General features: G+C 34.8%; 1 pseudogene; it reads right to left on the bottom strand.

The window, feature by feature from the left end:
* Window positions 1-18,907: 18,907 nt before the first annotated feature.
* Window positions 18,908-19,342, bottom strand: LOC149230422 (putative histone H2A.1 pseudogene; annotated as a pseudogene).
* Window positions 19,343-19,938: the final 596 nt, after the last annotated feature.

Here is a 19,938-nt window from a genome sequence, read left to right as displayed (position 1 = left end):
TCTCCCCACTACTAGGTTGTAGAGCAGCACCTTTGGATGGAATCATTGCTCTATCCACCTTTGCAAACCTATATTGTGTTTGTATAAAGTCCAAGTGTTGTTGCTAATTAGTAATTTTGATAGTTTGTTCTATTTAACATTAATAGATGATGATGAACCAAAGTTGTTGGTTCGAAACGCGTTGGCCAAAAAATACTCTCATGTGATTTCTACCAAAAGACATGAGTATAAATTTGAAAGTTATTAAAATATCTAGACATTCCATTTAACATTATGCTTGTACTTGTTAATATGTGATTTAGTGAAAAAATATAATTCTATGAAGTCATATTTTTAGCAATGGGGTTCTGCCATAAATTATGTTAGTGGAATAAAGGGTCTTTCAGTGCTAATGTTTTGTGATGATTTCTAATGAATAAATTACAATAGGAGTTGTATATTTGTTCAAAGAGAAGGAGGTGGATAATTGATACTAGTAGGCATTGTGGATGCTTGAACATTGGTGTTTAAATAGCTGGACTACTATTAATTATTGTTACTAAGCTTACACTAATGTAGAAATTAATGTGAGATTCGAAACTGCTCATGAAATTTACTAAATCAAAAAACGTGAAGCTACTCTACTGATATGTAGAATTTAATTCACCATCTAGAACAAAAATCACAAACATGAAAAGGAAACATCAAAAATGCATAAATATTTATCTAGAGGAATCAACTTCTCAAAACCCCTTCCAACCTATATTGCATTAATCAGAGAATACATCTGAAATACATATGCTTGCTTAAGCCTAAGAACAACCTACAAGTGTATAGTATATTCATCTGCCTATTTGACTAACTTTTGCCAACACTTAGCCAATTTTCTAGCCCTCCAAGCTCTTAATTCCTTGCACTATTCCTTAAGGAATTAGGACTCTATTAATTGGGAAATTCCCTCATATGGATTGTGCAATTTCTTTAGGTCCTTCCTCTCACTGCATGCACCACTTGTACACTTCAGAATAGTCTACAACTGATAGTACACTGCCTTGAAAGCTCCATCTCAATTGGGTAACTTGAATTCTCTACATGCATGAGCTAACTTAGGCTAATTGATTAGTTATTTGTATGATCACTGCGTTTGGTTTAAGTTCCACTTCCACAACTTGACCTTCCACTAGTTCCTCCAACAATTAGAACTAGTTAAACAGACCATAGCTAAATTTAACTCAATTAAATTGCTACAACTAAAATAAGCTCAACCTAGGCTCCTAAAATTTAGGAACCTACTGCACACAACTGAAATTCATGTCCCTAACTCGAATTAACTAAGCTAAACTCCTATGTTTTAGGAATCCACTGAAGTGAACTGAAGTTCAACTCATTAACTCAAATTGAATATTTTTAACTATGTGACAAGAGCCATGTCACCTCAATTAACTCCTCTAAGTTGTCTACTAATGTTTCAAACTTCCTCAATTTGATTAAGGAAAAAATCAAAATTGGGACTTTCTTGTTGCATTTTCAACACTCCCTCTCAGCAAGAAAGGGATTATCAACCACCCTTATCTTGCACCTATGTAATGTACTGCATGCAACACCTCTCACTGTTTATTTTGTTACTGCAACATCTACAACTGAGAAGCATCCAAAAAAATGAACTGAATCAACTATGTCTACAACTATCTATTGGGAAAATTGTGTTGTTGTTGACTCTACTACTAAGCCTCCTCCTCTGTCTTCAACATTCCTTTGCAGTCCTCATTATCTGAATCATATTGATCCTCCTACTAGTGAATATTGTGGGACCCCATAGCAAGGTAATGATCCATGAGGAGAATGACTCCATGATCTGAAATGGGGGTTTGATAAATTGTTATGCTTACAAGAACCTCCCACTCAGTTAAACAAATAAATGATCTAGCTTATATATGGTATTTGCGGAATTAAATACTTGAAACTGGTGTATGTATTTTGATTTTTAAACTATTTAAGTGTTTTAAGTCCATTTGTTTTTGCTGATATTAAACACATATAACAACCATATAATGCAGCAAATAACATCTACACATAACAACAAATTTAATCTAGGAGTTCACCCGAATATCGTGGGTTACGTCTCCTTGAGATTTTGTCATCTTGACTGGGCTCTCTGGGATTATGGTAAAGTTTCTTTTACAAGTTCCACACTTAACTTCAAAGGTTACTGAACTGAACCAATGGACTTAGAATACCATCTATATCCTTGTCATGGCTGTCATCACTTTGAAAACAGATCTAAGCTCCCATAGACTTGATTCATTCAATTAAGGCTTCCATATCATTTGTCCAACCAAGGCTCCAGGAACTAATAAATCAACCCACAACCATAATGAACATGGGCGCCAATATGAAAATAAATGGGAAAATACACATCATGTCTATCTAGGAAATGGAAAGGCTAGGCAAAACCATTGTCAATCTAGGCAATCCTCCATGGAAATGAAAAATCATAACCAAATAATCACATGCATATACCATGCATTCCAAAAATAGCAAGGAAATCATACATGCAACTCAGTAATTACAAATAAAACATGTTGTAATTGTTGATCCCATTGTCCCCTTGTCCTTTGCTTCTTTTCCTTTGCCTTCTTTCTCCAAATCCAAAGTGTACGAGAATCCTCCAAGAGTGCTCCAAAAAAATCTAATTGTGAAAGAGTATGAGAGAGAGAATAAAATGAGAGTGCCAAAGACTAAACTGATCCTCAAAAGTCTTTTTATCATTGAGGTCTATATTTTCTTCATTTTCCTCTATTTTCCTTCAATTTTCCTAGCATGCAATTTTGTGAACTTTCACCTTCCTTTTCTCCTATTTTCCATTATTTTCATAAGTAAATGTCAATTAATTCCACTTTACCTTTGCCACTTCATTTGCAAATTTCCATGGCCATAAATTAATCACAAGTGGTCCCCATCGCTATGTTTTTACCCAACATTCAACTTGAAATACGGGTCCCATGACCTTGGTCTTATTTTTCCTTTATTATCATTATTAGATGGATTTTTAACCAAGTTTGTTACACTACCACTCACAAATATAAATATGGAAGTGTTGTTGCTCCTAGCCTTCAACAACCTACAAGGTTGACACCACAAAAATTGGAGGAAAAAGGAGAAAAGGGGCTTTGTTATAGTTGTGATTGCAAATACACTGAAGGTCATAAGTGTTCCAAGAAGAAGTTATTTTACATAGATTATGAAGAGGAGGAAAAAAAAGGAACAAGAAACATCAAAAGAAGAGGATATATACCAAGAGCCAACCCTAGAGATATAAGAAATGAATCCGGCCATATCTTGTAATGCAATATTGGTAGGATTACCACTCCTGAAACTCTCAAGATAAAAGGCTATATCAAGAAGAAAAAGGCAATAGTGTTGATTGATTTAGGTAATACCCATAATTTTATTCATCGTACGATATCGAAGGAATTGAATTGATTTCTATATCCAACGCTATAGTTTAGAGTGATGGTTGCAAATGGAGGAACTATAAATTTCTCTAGAAAGTGCCATTATATTAAGCTAACCATTCCAATGGGTGGTGCTGTGTTGTACTAGGAGTCAAATGGTTACAATATTTGGGGACAATAACCTTTAATTTTGAAGAACTTTTCTTGAATTTTTTTTTGGGAAGGAAATGAAATTGAATCAAGGGGTATCATAGGGAAACCAGGGAAGATAATCAGCTCCAATGGCATGAAAAGTATTTTGAAGAAATAAATTCAGGAAGTAATTGGACAATTATGCTCACTAGACGTTCAAACATGGAAATCATCTATTTCTCGGAATCTACAAAAAGTCTTGGAAAATAATTCCAAGGTATTTGAGACTCCCAAAGGCCTCCTATCTATTTGTGATTATGATCATGCTATTCACTTGATTCCAGGAAGTGTTACTCCAAACATCATGCCTTACAGATATCCATATGCCCAAAAGAGTGAAATTGAACATATGGTTGCAGAAATGTTAGAGGCCGTATAATTCAACCTTGTCAAAGTTATTTCTTTGCTCCAGTAGTGTTGGTGCATAAGAAGGATGGGTCAAGGCATATGTGTTTATATTATAGGGAGCTCAATAAGCTCACTATTAAAGATAAATTTCCCATTCCTGCCATTGATTAATTGTTGGATGAATTACATAGAGCAATTTACTTGACAAAGTTGGATCTTGATTCAAGATATCATCAAATTAGAATGAAGACCAAAGACATTTCAAGACCAACATTCATAACTCATGAAGATCATTATGAGTTTTTGGTCACGCCTTTCTGCCTTACTAATGCACCTTCCACATTTCAGGTTTTGATGAATTCCGTTTTCAAACCCTTCATTTAAAATTTGTGTTAGTATTTTTTGATGATATACTAATATACAGTAAGTCTTGCAAGGATCATGTTCAACATGTTGACAGGGTGCTCAAACTATTGAAGAAGAAACAATTATATGAAAAACCTCCACATGTTTCTTTGGAGTACAAGAGGTGGAATATTTTGGTCATATTATATCTCATGAGGGTGTTAAGGTAGACCCTAACAAATATAAATCCATTAAGGAATGAAAAAACCCCACAACCCTAAATTATCTTTGAGGATTTCTTAGGTTGACAGGGTATTGTCTCAACTTTGTTAAGAATTATGGGAGAATATCAGCGCCTCTAACAACATTACTGAAGAAATATGCATTTTCTTGGACTCTGGAAGCAACTAAGGTATTTGAACATCTTAAACAGGCAATGTACCAAGCATTGGTCTTATCTATACTCGACTTCTCAAAAACCATTATTGTGGAATGTGATGCCTCAGGAAATGGAATTGATGTTGTTATAATGCAAGAAGGAAGACCCATTTCTTTTAAAAGTCATCCAATCAAGGGAAAGTATTTACACAAACCTATTTACTATAAGGAAGTGTTGGCAATACTACATGCACTAAAGAAATGGCGACCTTACCTAATGGGAAGACACTTCAAGATAAAAATTGATCATGATAGTCTTAAATAATTTTTCGAACAAAGATTATCTTCAGAAGAGCAACAAAAATGGCTCACAAAGATGTTGGGTTATGACTTTGAAATAATCTACAAAAAAGGAAGCAAAATTTTATTGCAGATGCACTCTTAAGAAAGGACGAGGATGTGGAAGCATTGCTCTGTGCCATTTCTATTATTCAATCTGATTGGATAACTAAAGCAAGGGATGAATGAAAGAATGACGAAGATGTGTGGACACTCATTCAAAATTTGTAGCAAGATCTGAGTAGATCTAATACATTTAACTGGAAAACTGATTCATTATGGTACAAAGATTGTTTATATCTTTGTAAGAATTCCCAACTCAAACAAAAGATTCTTTTGGAATTTCACACATACCCCTTAGGAGGGCACTAATGATTTTTAAGAACTTATCAAAAGTTCAAGAAGATTTCTTTTTGGGATGGCCTTAAATATGATATTCATAAGTTTGTGGCAAAATGTTTGGCTTGCCAACAAAATAAAGTTGAGACAATTAAGACCCATGGTCTATTACAACCTTTAGCCATTCCAAGTCAGCGTTGGGAGGAGATCTGAATGGATTTTATCACAGGTTTACCCAAGTATCAAGGAAAGAGTGTCATCATGGTGGTAGTTGATAAAATTACCAAATATGCACAATTTTGTGCATTATATCATCCTTTTAAAGGCAATACAATTGCTACCATTTATGGAAATAATTCAAAAGCTACATGGAAACCCAAAGATTATTGTAAGTGACAGAGATTCCATTTTCACTGGAAATTTTTGGAAAGAATTATTTTCTTGTCTTGGTACTCAATTATCTCTTATCTCATCTTATCATCCTCAATCTGACGGGCAAACTAAGATAGTGAACAAATGTTTGAAATGTTATCTTCATTTCTTTGTATCTAATAAACAACACAATGGGTCAAGTGGTTGGCTCTAGTTGAATGGTGGTATAACACTTCCACCATACTACAACAAAAATGACCCCATTTATGGCACTTTATGGGTATCATCCACCATCCATCTCATCATCTTTAAGAGAAAATTCTAAGGTTCAAGCAGTGGAATATCACATCGAGCATCAACAACAAGTTATTCAACTCTTAAAGGATAACCTCACTCTAGTGCAGAATCCAATGAAACAATAGGCATATCAACATCGCAGTGAAAGAAGTTTTGATGTAGGTGACTAGGTATTTTTAAGGCTCCAACCATACAAACAAATTTCATTCAAGCAAGCTAAGAAGGATAATAAATTATCACCCAAGTAATATGGTTCTTACAAAGTGTTGCAAAATATTGGTACTATGGCATACAAATTGGAGATGCTCGCATCTTTGCGGGTACACCCAATTTTCCATGTTTCATGCTTAAAGAAGGCTATTAATGAGAAGCTCCCAGTTCAAACATTATTGCCAAAACTTTTCGAAGAAGGAAAAGTCATATTGGGGCCTGAAGCAGTCATAGAAACGAGAACTTGAAAGTTACAAAATCAATCAATTTCAAAGTATCTCATTAAGTGGAAGAACTTACTTGTTGAAGATTCCACATGGCAGGATGAAAATTTTATATAGAAGCCTCCAAAAGTACTCAAGTGTTGAGGACAACATTTTTTGAAAGAGAGGGGCATGTGAGGTCCCTATAATACTAGTGTATCTGTTGGTTTGGGGTAGCATCAGATGTGATATAGCCACGAAAATTGGTGGAGATTCTAAATAACATAAGATCTCCAATACCCAGAAATGGTTTGGACAAAATCTCACCAGTTTGGGAGATATTCAAATAATTAATATTTTTTAATGGAGTCCCTAAGTATAAACTTAGGGAAAATAAAATATTGATGTGAATTGATATAAAACTAAGTTAGAATGGTCCAAAATTCATGGATCAAGCAAGATATAATCTTAGCCATTGGTTATGGACTTAATCTTGGCCATTGAATTGTCAACGAGAAAAGTATAAGAGCAGGCTTAAGGGTCACTTGGAGAACACATTGAGTTGATCAAGAATTTGATTTTTTGGGGTAGGGCTTGCTGAGGAAATCGAACGAGTGATCAAAGTAGCAGCTGAGGGGTAGTGAATACAAAAGCAGAAAAGTAGAGCGGGTATCAGGATCATCAACGAAGAAGCCGGAGAGAGGGGCGCAGAGCCAACTAGAAGCCACGTAGAGGCAGTCAGGAGTTGCACAGTGCCTGAGGAGAGCTAGTGTGGGTGACATAGAGGCTAAGGAGGCTGACGTAGGGCAATTTGGGCTTATGCCTGGATGACACTAGGCTAGAGAGGCTGACGCAGTCCCTAGAGGCAGACGCTGGGAGATTTCGTGGCGCAGATTAGAGCTGAGAGCTGTGGGTTGTTCATCCGGTGTTTTTAGCCAAAATATCTGTCTCCGACTGAGAGGTACTACTACCGAGAGCATTCTCTATTGGGTGAGCCATTTCTAGAACCCAGATTGTATTCTGAAACTACTTAATAATAAAACCCTCAAATAGCTGCATTGGTTTTCCCGCATTGGGTTTTTCTAAGGACATTAGTCCAAAAATAACGGTGTCACTTGTGTTCTTGTTTTTCCTTCAGTTGATGATATATATGTTTTGAGCATGTACTTGTATTTATTTTCAGTATTTACATGGCAAATAACTTGTTAATTAACAGAACAAGTAGGAAGAAATAAATTAGAAATTACATGAAGGATTTCTAATAGATAGACTTAGAAATTCCAACAGTATCCCCCTTATTGTTATTATTAGTGTAGCCCCCTTATTTTTATTTTTAGTGTAGACCCTTATTGTTTTTGGATTGCAGGTTTCTGTGGAGAGGTTTTTGAGAGATTGTATTTGGATAATCCACAGTATTCATCATTTTTTTTTTGTCGACGTTTCGAGTCTAGAGCAAGACTCATCATCAGGACACTGATATACAGAGAAGAGAAAAAGATTTGGGATAGATCCGATTCTTTTCTCTGTATTTTGACCCTTATTGTTATTGTTGTTCCCATGTAGCCCCCATATTTTTAGTTTTGTGCCCCATAAAAGCCCACTATTTTTATTTTTGTGCCCTTACATTGTTATGGTTATATAGGCTCTAATTATATTATGACCCCTTAGACTCCTATATATACCAAGGAGGTCTTGTCGTTTGTATCATCCAAGAATTTTTCATTTATGTGATGTAAAGGAGGTTTCCCCCTCGAAGAGGCTATTTTTCAAGTCGTTGATCTTTCTTTTCTTCAATTTTGTGAGATGGTTGCATAATATTTCTCCAGCATTAATGGAAACCTTGAGAAGTCTGGTGGCAAAGATAAGAGTTGTAAAGATGGCAATGGGAAGCTTGTAAGGGCAAAAGAAAGGCTTACCAAAGCACAAAGAGATAAATCTAAAGTGAATGTGGTTATACTATAGAGTCCCTCAAATTTGTAGAGGCAAAGGAAGCATGAGTTGGGGACTAGTCAAGGATCAAACAAAGCTCATCAGAAGAAATAACGAAAGACGAAAGAAGTAATGTAGAAAATCGAAGTAAATCCAAGAAAAGTCACAAACTATCAAGTGAAGAAAGTAAAGGGAGGTACTATATTGAGTACTCTAGAGAGAAGAACCAACACTCATAAAAAATGAACATGTACCAAAAGAATTAAAGAAGGCCAAACATCCCACATTTGATGGCGAGCTAAAGCCAACAAAATACATTGAGAGATGCTTTCTTGAGATGAAAGAAGCTCTTTAGAGTCCACACCTACTCTGATAACATGAAGGCAAAGGTGGTTACCTTTAGTTTGAAAGGCAAGGCCAATATATGGTGGGAACATTTAAAGAATGTGAAGAATATAAAGGAGGAGGATCAGATGCCTATAAGGAGTTTGAGAATAAGGAAAGTATCTATTTGAAAGGTATTTTGACAACAAATCTAAGGACTTCTATGAACTGAAGGTGGGGAAAATGTTATGAAGAGACAAAAACTCAAAGGTATATCAATGAGATGCCATAAGTGTTTAAGGATCGAATTTAGTTTGATGAGCCATAAAATCTTGAAGATGTAATCGAGAAATTAAAACATTGTCATGAGGAGTCTAGGCATGAACTTGAGTATAGAGAAAATTGGAAATCAAAGAGAAACAATAATTTTAAAGGAAAAGGGAAGAGAGTAGTCAAAGGGATAAGCTCAGTCCTTATCAACCAAGAAAATTAACAGAGCTTCAACACTGCCAACAAAGAAGGTTGACCTACCCAGACTATGAGAGAAGAGGCCAAAGGCCATGGAACAGGACCCTATAAATGATGGACATGTAGGAAGAGGCACCCGGGGAAATATTTCAAAATGTTGGCCCAAAACTGTACAACGCACAAGGGGCAAAAACAACTAGGGACGTGGCCCAAAATGTGCCAAGAATTTATGCAGTCATGGATAATCACCAAGCGAACCATTAGGAAGTGATTATCAAAATTGAAGGTATGCTTTGTGATCAAATAATTTCGACTTTAATTGAACCTCGTTCAAATTATAGTTATATAAGCCTGACGACGATGGAAAATCAAATTTGACTAAAGAAACACATCAGGAGTCATGGCTAGTTCAGTTAGCCAACTCGACCAAAAGAAGAGTGGAGTATATCAACATATCATGTCCTTTTATGCTGACGGATTTGGCTACAATAGTTGATTTTCACTTGTTGCAATTAGGTGCATATGATGCACTATTGGGGATGGAATAGATGTCATTGCATTGCACTAAGTGGATTGTTATAAAAATATGGTCAAGTGCATAGATGAGAATGGAGAATGAAGGGTGTTGCAAGGAAAGATGAAGCCAATATCAGTAAGGCAAATAAAAATGATGCAAGTCAAAATAACTTTTCAAAAATGACGTAAATTAATTGTTTTGGAAATAACCAACAATTTTGAGAATGATAGCAATGATAACTAGGTAGAACACCAAGTTCTGAAGCAATATGTTGTATTTACACAAGAGATCCCTTGATTACCTCCACACATGGAAGTGGATTTCTCCATATAATTGCTTCTATGAAATGCACCAACATCTAAAGTTCTATACTCGAGGATTACCCCAAAACTCATGGAACTGAAACTATTAGCTGAAAGAAATGTTGGACAACGGATACATCAAACCAAGTGTGTCATAATAGGGTGCACTAGTCTTATTTGTGCAAAATAAAGATGGAACACTCAGACTGTGTATAGATTACAAGAATTTGAATAAAGCTACCATAAAAAAACAAATACCCATTACCTTGAATCAATGGCTTATTTGATCAATTGTGGGGAGCAACATTGTTCTAAAAAATCGATATAAGATCTAGTTATCACCATGTGTGTATATGGTTATCCTTTGTGTTGGAAACCATCATACATAGTAATTATAAATCGAGATACACATAAAATAAGATTGTTAATTTCAATAGCAAAATAAAAATCAAACAAGAACTCTGTGTCTGCACAAGTAACAAGCGAAATTCACTTAGAATAAATTAATATTCACTTAGACTAAATTAAAACTATTTACCTTAATAAAAAAACAATCTTGGCTTATAGTTTGATATCAAAATCCTAATTAAATGTACATGATTCTCTCAAATTGAATGTATTGTGTATCTCATGATTATCTACTATTTACCAACCTAGATCCAACTTAACTCTACATCTATCAATCGCCAAGAGGGATCAAATCTCTCAAGGTGAAAACCTCTTTTTTTGAGTGAAAAACTTGAGGAAAGCTTTGCACCTCGAGAGATTTGATTCCTATCGACGCTTGATATATCTAGAGTTAAGAATGATCTAGGTTAGTTTCATTATTAATAATTAATAATTATTATTATTATTATTTTTAATTTAATTTATTTTTATTTTTATGTAATTTGACCAAGTCAAAATGTTTACATAACATAACATAGCTTGACAACATCTCTTCCATACTAGGTCGGAGAGCGCCTCTCTGCGCAATTATTTTATGTTAAATTTTAACTCTCAAATCAAACCCACACTCAAAGAAATATAACCTACAACTAGAACTAAAAAACGATATTCAATAAATATAAGAGTAGAACAACCATATTTTGTGAGCTAATTCAAAACAAAATATAACTTTGCCTTGATGGGATTTCCCTAGGTGATATGACTTAACATTGTAAAATGTTGTTAGATATTGGCTAGGGGCCAAGTATATTGAATGGTGTATTATTTCTAAAGTGTGAGTTAGAGAAGCGGTGGTGGGGGGGGGGGGGGTACTATATACATCTTTGCTCATCAAACCTGCTTTTAATATTTGATAAGGTATTAATCATGTAATAGTCTTTTGGTGATGCATCCTAGTCCCAGGTTGAGCTTTTATCCTATCAATATGTTGTTATCATGGTGGGGTTATCACTAGAAAAAATAAATTACTTGCGTGATACAACAATTATTTGAGCTCACCCCCCTTATTAGCACACTTCTTGAGGGCACCCTTCTCTTCTGCAAATGGTTTGGGAAGTTATTTGATCATTTTGGCACTTCTTCCAAGGGCACACTTCATATGGAAGATATTTTATATTTGATGATTGGTTGAGGCAATTACATGGCACAATATTCTAGGGCACACCTCTCATAAGTGATCTCTCTTAATTATTGCATGGATATTTCAACTACACTTAGCATTATTTGACCTCTATTGGTGAGCACCCTCACATATTTGACTTAGCACATAAAACATTTTATTTGGAGGTCGTTATGGAGTTTTCATGTGGCATGTTAAGAGGACATATGTCTCCTTCAATGCATCTTGTATGGACTAGAATCTTGAGGGCCATAAATCACTTTACATGCATGCATCTTGGATAACACTATCTATGAGGACCTATAACATCATGTCTCGATTATTGTGCCTATTTTTATTGGTGCACCCTTAGTTACATATTCATATTTTTGTTCCTCTACCGAGAGGATGGTGAGCTCTTTTGGAGAGTCTAATGTGTACATATATTGATTTATGTGAATTGCACGATGTCGGGTATAGTGGAACCCACAATTACATAGCTCCTAACGTGGAGGGCTTGACGAAGTATAACATCACCCCAACATTTAAGACTAGTGACATCACCCTAGACCTTGGGTATATTGAATGGAGGGCATAGTAGAACTCATGGGATTTAATTCCCGGGTGACCTAGCACATGGGGCCTATTTGGTGGGGTCAAACACGACATAGCATGAATGCTTTTGCTTAAAAGTCAAGAGGGAGGCTAATCTTGTCATAAGTTGTATGTTTCCATGTAACCTTGACAAGGTCATGCCTAGTGGCTTCTCCCAAGCTTTTATTCTTGAGAAGAGGTGGCTAGGGAGGGGTCCACACTTGCTTGACCTACCTATGTCTATGTATGAGTGTTCATTTGTTTAGAAGGGTATGTCATATGAGTGAATCAATAGTGGATACATGTGACCCAGGATAAGAACATGTCAACAACTTCCACATCGCCTATGATGTGGACAATCACGTAGGCACTGCATGGCAGGCCCGATGACGTGGTGCAATTTGATTGACCAAGACTTTAATCAACCACATCTTTTGATCGAGGAGTCAAATTGGAGAAAAAATTATATTGTTGCAAAGGTCTTGATGAGATGAAAAAAACAATGTTATCCAATTTAAGTTATGATATGCTCGAAAAAGATCGAAAAATTTAGACCCCATTTCCATAATGGGACATTTGAGGTCAGGTCAACGTTGTAAAATGTCGTTAAACATTTCCTAGGGGTTAAGTGTATTGAATGATGTATTATTTCTAAAGTTTGAGTTAGAGAAGAGGGTTATTATAGACATCTTTGGTGATCAAGCCTCTTTTTATTATTTAATAAGGTATTAATCATGTAATAGTCCTTCAGTGATGCATCCTAGATTCAATCCTAGGTTGAGCTTTTATCCTATCAATATGTTGTTATCATGGTGGGGTTATCATTAGGGAAGATAACTTAGTTTCACAATCCAACAATTATTGGAGAACACCCCCCTTATTAGCACACTTATTTAGGGCAACCTTCTCTTCTGCAAATGGTTTAGGAAGTTAGTTGACCATTTTGGCACTTCTTCCAAGGGCACAATCCATATAGGATATTTCATATTTGATGAATGATTGAGGTAATTACATGAAACAATATTCTTGGGCACACCCCTCCTAAACACCCTCTCTTCATTATTGCATGGATATTTCAGCTACACTTAGCATTATTTGACCTCGATTGGCGAGCACACTCATGTCTTTGACTTAGCACATAAAATATTTTATCTGGAGGTTATTATGGAGTTTACATGTGGCATGTTAAGAGGACATATGTCTCCTTCAATGCATCTTGCATGGACTAAAAGCTTGAGGGTCATATATCACTTTTACATGCATGCATGCTTGAAGAGCACTATCTATGTGGACCTATAAAATCATGTCCCAACTATTGTTCATATTTTTCATGGTGCACCCTCACTTGAAGATATGTGTTTTTATTCCTACATCAAGATGAGGGTGAGCTCTTTTGGAGAGTCTAGTGTCTTCATATCTTGACATGGTCAACCATTGATTGAGGATGGATCTAACTATTCCATGATCACTCTAAATACATTGAGGATGGATCTAGCTATTTCACGATCACTCTAAATGCATTGATATTGAATGTTATTTATTGAGAGAATGATAATTATTGGAGAATACCTACCTTACAACGAGGGTTTTCTAAACTTCTTGATTACTATAAGTTGTTCTCCATTCATATTCTCACTATTGGGAAATGGTGGGGCACACTTCTTTGGGAGCGTGCATTCAATTCCAACAATTCAAAATGAGTAGGGGCACACCTATTATTGGCAGTTACTACACATAAAGTTATAATGTGATTCATCTTTCAACTGTGTTAAGATTGAGAATAATGTCGACTTGTTGTCATACCTTTTTTTAAAGCAAGAATTTACATGATTGTTGTTGGAAATCATTCTTATCCTACTTTTCAAATTACAAATTCATATAGATGAAGCCTAATCATTTCATTATTTTGATATTCTATGCATTTTTTTCTCTTTTCTCACATAATGCATTTCTCAAATAAATGCATCAAACACTTATTAGTCCAAGGATGATGCCCACAGTAAATTAAATTCTTCTTGACTCAAGGTTAAATCAATGTCTCAACAATAAACTCACACAAACACATCACGAAGTAGGATTGAAACCCAAGCAAAAGAAGAGAGAACTCTGAACCACTCAATCTACACCCTATGACCACCAAACATGATGTTTAATTTGCATTATCAACTTAAATTTATACTTGTACACTAAAGTTCAATCAACTATTAAGAAAGCATGTATCATGTGTTAAAATTTAACACCCTTACTCTTCCTTTCCTTATTTAACATCCTTACTCTTCCTTTCCTTTTAGTTCTAGATAGTATTAGCAAACTTCTAGAAAAAAGAAGGGGCTTTATGGAATATTAAAGGGATTAAGAATAACAACAATTTTATTATCTCACATATTTTAATTGTTGATGATATTCTAACTATTGATATTAATTCTATTAAAAACGCTGAAGTTATTAACTATTTTTTGAGATTGTTATGTTTGGCACTAAGAACATTGCCAAGTGTATCACTTGTTTCCATTTAATCCCTCCCTTAAGGAGGCAAGCTATTAACCAATTTTAGCTTTAAAAGCTCACAACTTTGATGAAGGCTTCAAATAATATAGGTTTTCAGTTAAAGTAAATGATTATTTGTGAAGGAAATATATTTGGGTAAGGAACAAATCAAGAAAAATCTATCTTTAAGGTGTTATTAGGTACCCCCAGAGAACTCCCTGGCTAAGAATGAGAGAGACGAGAGAGAATGGGTAAAATGAGAGAAATGTTGTAATGTTATATTATATTACGTAAACATTTTTTATTTTCCTTTTTTTTCAAAAGTTGAATATGTTTTATGCTCATCATGGGTTCTAGCTGAGTCTTCATTCTCAGAAAAGTGTGTGCAGAAGGTTGATTTGTCAAAGGAGATTCAGGAGTTGACTACACAGAACTTCTAATTCACCATTTTGTATTGCAAGCTTTGCTTTGAGGACTAGTTTTCCGCTTACACTTTTTTTGTCAAGGAGATTCAAGAGTTGACTACACAAAACTTCTAATTCAGATTTTGTCTAGCAAGTTTTGCTTCGAGGACTAGTTTTCCTCCTACACTTTGTTTTTGCCAATCAGAAAAGACTCTTTCTATTAATAGTAAAAAAAGTGACTACAGACATAGAACTTGTATTTGGACTAAAAACAAAGTATGTTAATCAGTATTTCCTCTTGCACTTGGACAGTGGACATCATATAATATTTTATTTTCAAATTGAGAACCAATAAATCAACTTTCATAGAATCAATCTTCAGTTCAACTGTGCAACAATATCCAAGTTGACAAAGTGATATTCCAGTTTTGGAATCGGGATGAATTTAGCAAGAGCTTTGCCTCCCACCACCCACAAAGGAGCCTCCCGCTTCAATTCAGAAATGTCGATTATCGTTCCACCTGTAATCGCCAAGATGAAAATGGGTTTTGTAGCCCAAGACTGTACCCAAGTAGGTAGGTATAAAGACTGCAAGACATGCCTAAATCCACAGTCAATTTTGTGCATGCTTAAAAATGATGAGTTACTGTGTCTGCATAGGGGAGGGGCCATCTTGAAATGACACAGCCTGATGAACCACCTGTAGGGAGATTTAATGGCATCAACTTGTTCATAATTCGTACGCCATGGACATCGATCATGCTTTCAAGAAGAAATTGAGCTTTGTTTTGTGACTTTCGAACGGTGGAATTACTATTTAATAAGGTGTGATTAGCGTTAGCATAATGATGAAGGTAATAATGCAATGCCATAATCAGGTGCAGTCTCCCTGCCACCTGTTGTGATTGATTCCCCATAATTAACATTGGCACTGGAATATTTTGCCTCTAAAGTGGAGAAATTTTGTGGGTGTGGATCTTAGTATGCTTTATAGCCATATGATTGAGTTTGAGGTTATGGTAAATTAACCCAACCTTGGGTGCTATTGGTTACTAATTGTTTAACTTTGAGTGGAGAAGTTTGATTAGCACACTTATTAACGTCACTATTTTGTTTCTTTAAAATATAAAAGAAAAGCTTTAAAGGATAATTCTTCAAGCAACATTTTAATTTTTTTTAATTTTTAATTTTATTAAATTTGTTAAATGATTTTCTTTTAGCTAGGTGTTTTTGTGGAGATGTTGAATAACCAGAAGTGAGCCTTCGAAGATGGTTATATTAGATACTCAAAGGATTCTTGGAGCAACATGCCATGCAATTCAACCTCATTTTTGATAATAGAGCCCAATCCCTAGGCATACCTTCTATTCAAATTTTCAGCAGGGTTGGTCATTGAGCTCAATCCCCAGGGATACCTTGTATTCAATTTTCCATCAGGGTTGTACAAAACCTTTCCCCTTCCTACCACCCTTATGTTATCTAAACAATTGACTTGGTTAAATTACATTTAAAAAAATAAAATAAAATTAATAATTAAAATAAAATTGTGATAAAATAGTACATATACCATTGGAAATTTTGGGCTGCAAATTTGACAACCCAAGTTTTTCCAATGGTATTATTCTCTAATGTAGTCCAATGGTATTCTTCTCTAATGCAGTCTATTTAAAGGTATTTTTTGCAACCAAAGCTTAAAAACTAAAAATCATAATTATGTGTATAGTATTGCACCTCCACCAGGGAAATTTTCATATCCAACAAAGAGAACCACTCAGTACATATACAACCCAAAGACTTGTAGATGTGAGGATGCATGTCTTCCAAGTAAAATTTGGGAAGAACAATATTTACCCATTATTTTCCTTATGAGTCCCTTGAGTCCCTTTTTTCTTAAATTTGAACTTCATGGTTTGGGATTTCTATTTTTCTCCTGATTTTACTATGTAGATATCCTATGATTTTTTATTCTACAAAACCTAGTTATATGACTGAATTATGTTTTTTCTAAACACTTATGTATGTTGGGCTCCACTAATCTAGTATCTACAAAAACTAATTATGAATAAATTGTGGGTTTTGTAAGTGTTTTAAGAACGTTGGATGCTAATGACTCATATATTAAATTGCCCTTTCTTTTTATGATAAATTTGGGTTTTGTGGTAAAAATTATCCATTATTTTCCTTGAGCCTTTTCCAACTTCCAATTCTAGTCCTTTTATGAGATAATTTGATTTTTTGGGATTTCTATTTTTCTCCAAATTTTACCATGTAGATATCTTATATTGTGGGGTTTCACTCAAAGCCTAAAATAATGATGACTACAAACTTAATACTCATAGATATTTTAATAAAGAATGTCATAAAGGGAATACACATATTATAGCTCATTTACAATCATCCCTAAATTTATTATAAATAAGTTCACCTAAATTTCCAATAGATTTCTATGGTCTAGAAGGAAAAAGCTATGGTCACAAAATCTATTTGACATTTGTTTTCTTCTTTAAGGCTCTATCATAAGATCATAAAAATGTCTCCTCTTTCACTCCCTATTCAAGCATCACTATTATAAAGATTTATAATTACTATTATCCCCTCCTAAGAAGATAACTAAGTAATTTCAGTAGAAATGGGGAATCTACTATATTAAGAGGTGACTCCTATAGTAGTGTAGATTATAAATTCCAAGCCAATGATGAATTTCTTTAGAGTTGGAACCAATGGGCATATATACACTGACAAATCCTTCAATGAAGTTACCAACTAATCCACCCACATTTAGGTTGAAGCAAGAAGTAGCATTGAAGTGGAGATTCCTAATCATCTCAAGATTTCATAAGACTTTTAAGAATCAACTAATTAGATAAAGCACCACATTAAGATGAGAGTTAAAAAATTATCAGTTTGGTCATAGTAGATTAATCATACACATTTTACAACAACAACAACAACAAAAACCCTTATTGGTCCTCCATGTAAAAGGCCAAGGATCAATTAACAGTAACAATATGCTCTTAAATACAATGAAAAAGAAACTATTAACATATAAAACAAACAACTTCAAGATTCTAACTATTAGGCCTAAGGAAAAACCATTCAATGCTAAATAACAATATACTCTTAAATACAATGAAAAAGAAACTATTAACATATAATAGATTACCATAAACAAACAACTTCAAAGTTCTAACTATTAGGCTTACATAAAAAACAATTCAACATTAATTTAAGGGTTGTCAATTATATTAATCCAAATATCTTAGCATGAATTAAACCATATAGACTTGAAATGAAAGATCAAAAAACTAGAAAAATAACATTTAAACATAGATTAAACAATAGAAGCCTGAGTAAAAAATGAAGAAGGAAAAAGCACAAAAAAAACAAAAAACTTAAGAACCAAATATCTAAGCATGAATTAAACTATATAGACTTGAAATAAAAGATCAAAAAACTTGAAAAATAACATGTAAACCTAGATTAACAATAGAAGCTTGAGTAAAAAATGAAGCAAAAAGCAAAAAAAATAAAAAATTAAGAACCAGCATATTGAATACACAAAACCTACGAACAATAATGGATTAAATAATTCAAGCATGAAATAAAGGACTTGGAACAATAATAAACGTAGTAAATAGTAATGTAATGTATAAATCCTCGAAAGTTCAGCAAACTTGGAACCCCAAACTCTGGCGCTTAATTTCCCATACCCTTCGAAAGGAATTTATACATAAAACAATATTTGAACAGGGCACACTACAAACAGAATTGATTTAAGACCTATATATATCTATAGAGTATTCAGTAATAAGTTCCAGATGGGCTTTATTAGAAAACAAAATGCCCCCAGAGGAAGAAAAAGTGATGTTATAAAAAACATCAATTTGGCGCATAAACATTCTTCACTTTCCCATTCTTCACTTTCTCGATGTACTTCTGGGAGAAGAGAGCGTAATGAATGATTTCCATCGCTCCACCACTGGCGATGGTCACATTCTCGAAAAGTTTATCCAAATCCTCATCGGATCGGACGGCTAGCATAATGTGGCGAGGGATAATTCTGGTCTTCTTGCAACGACGGGCAGCTTTTCCGGCAAACTCCAACACTTCGGCGGTGAGATATTCCAAGACAGCGGCAAGGTAGACTGCCGCCCCGGCTCCAACCCGGTTGGCATACCGCCCTTTCTTGAGATATCTGGCAATCCTCCCCACTGGAAAGGTCAATCCGGCCTTCACTGTTTTGGTTACTCGCTTCTTCCTTGAGCCTGCTCCATTCTTCCCTCCCTTTCCGTCGCTCTTTCCTGAAGTCTCCATTTTCTGAATACTGCTCCTCTGCCGCTGATTGTACCCGCAAATGGCGACCGCGAATTGCTTTTGGCACAAAGCCACCGACACTCATGAGAATGGAAAGATATTTGGTAGAATTTTGTGTTACTGTTTAAATTTTTGGAATCTTAACAAACAATATGAAAGCAAATCTCATCAGCAACTCCTGCAAAGTTTTCAGATTTAAAATCGATTTACAATAATCCCACCTGTATTTTTACTAAAAATCAATCGTATCGACTCAAGATATGAGTAGACTTTTATAACTAAAGCACTTTACCAATTAAAAATCACCAGATAACTTACCAGCTAAATATATTTCTTTGGGTTTTACTATTAGTTTGAATAAACACTGAGAAGTGCTTTATACTTTCCCACAATGTTTTCCTTTTATTCTATAGATATATAGATGCATGTTCCCTCCCTAACGCCCAAGCAAATGCATGATCGTACGAAAAGTGCATAGCACAATGGAGTTCAAGAACTACTGAAGATCATGTGCGGAAACAAAAAATGTGATCAATTCGGTTTGAAACAAAGAAGTGCGGGTATAGTTGTGCATTACGTAGTGCATAGGAGAAAAA

This window comes from Pinus tabuliformis, chromosome J (assembly GCF_031772625.1).
Source record: "Pinus tabuliformis cultivar Carrire ecotype Pingquan chromosome J, CPIR1, whole genome shotgun sequence".
NCBI classification, from domain to species: domain Eukaryota; kingdom Viridiplantae; phylum Streptophyta; class Pinopsida; order Pinales; family Pinaceae; genus Pinus; species Pinus tabuliformis.
Note: the sequence above shows the minus strand (reverse complement) of the source record. Positions and strands in the feature narration are given on the sequence as shown.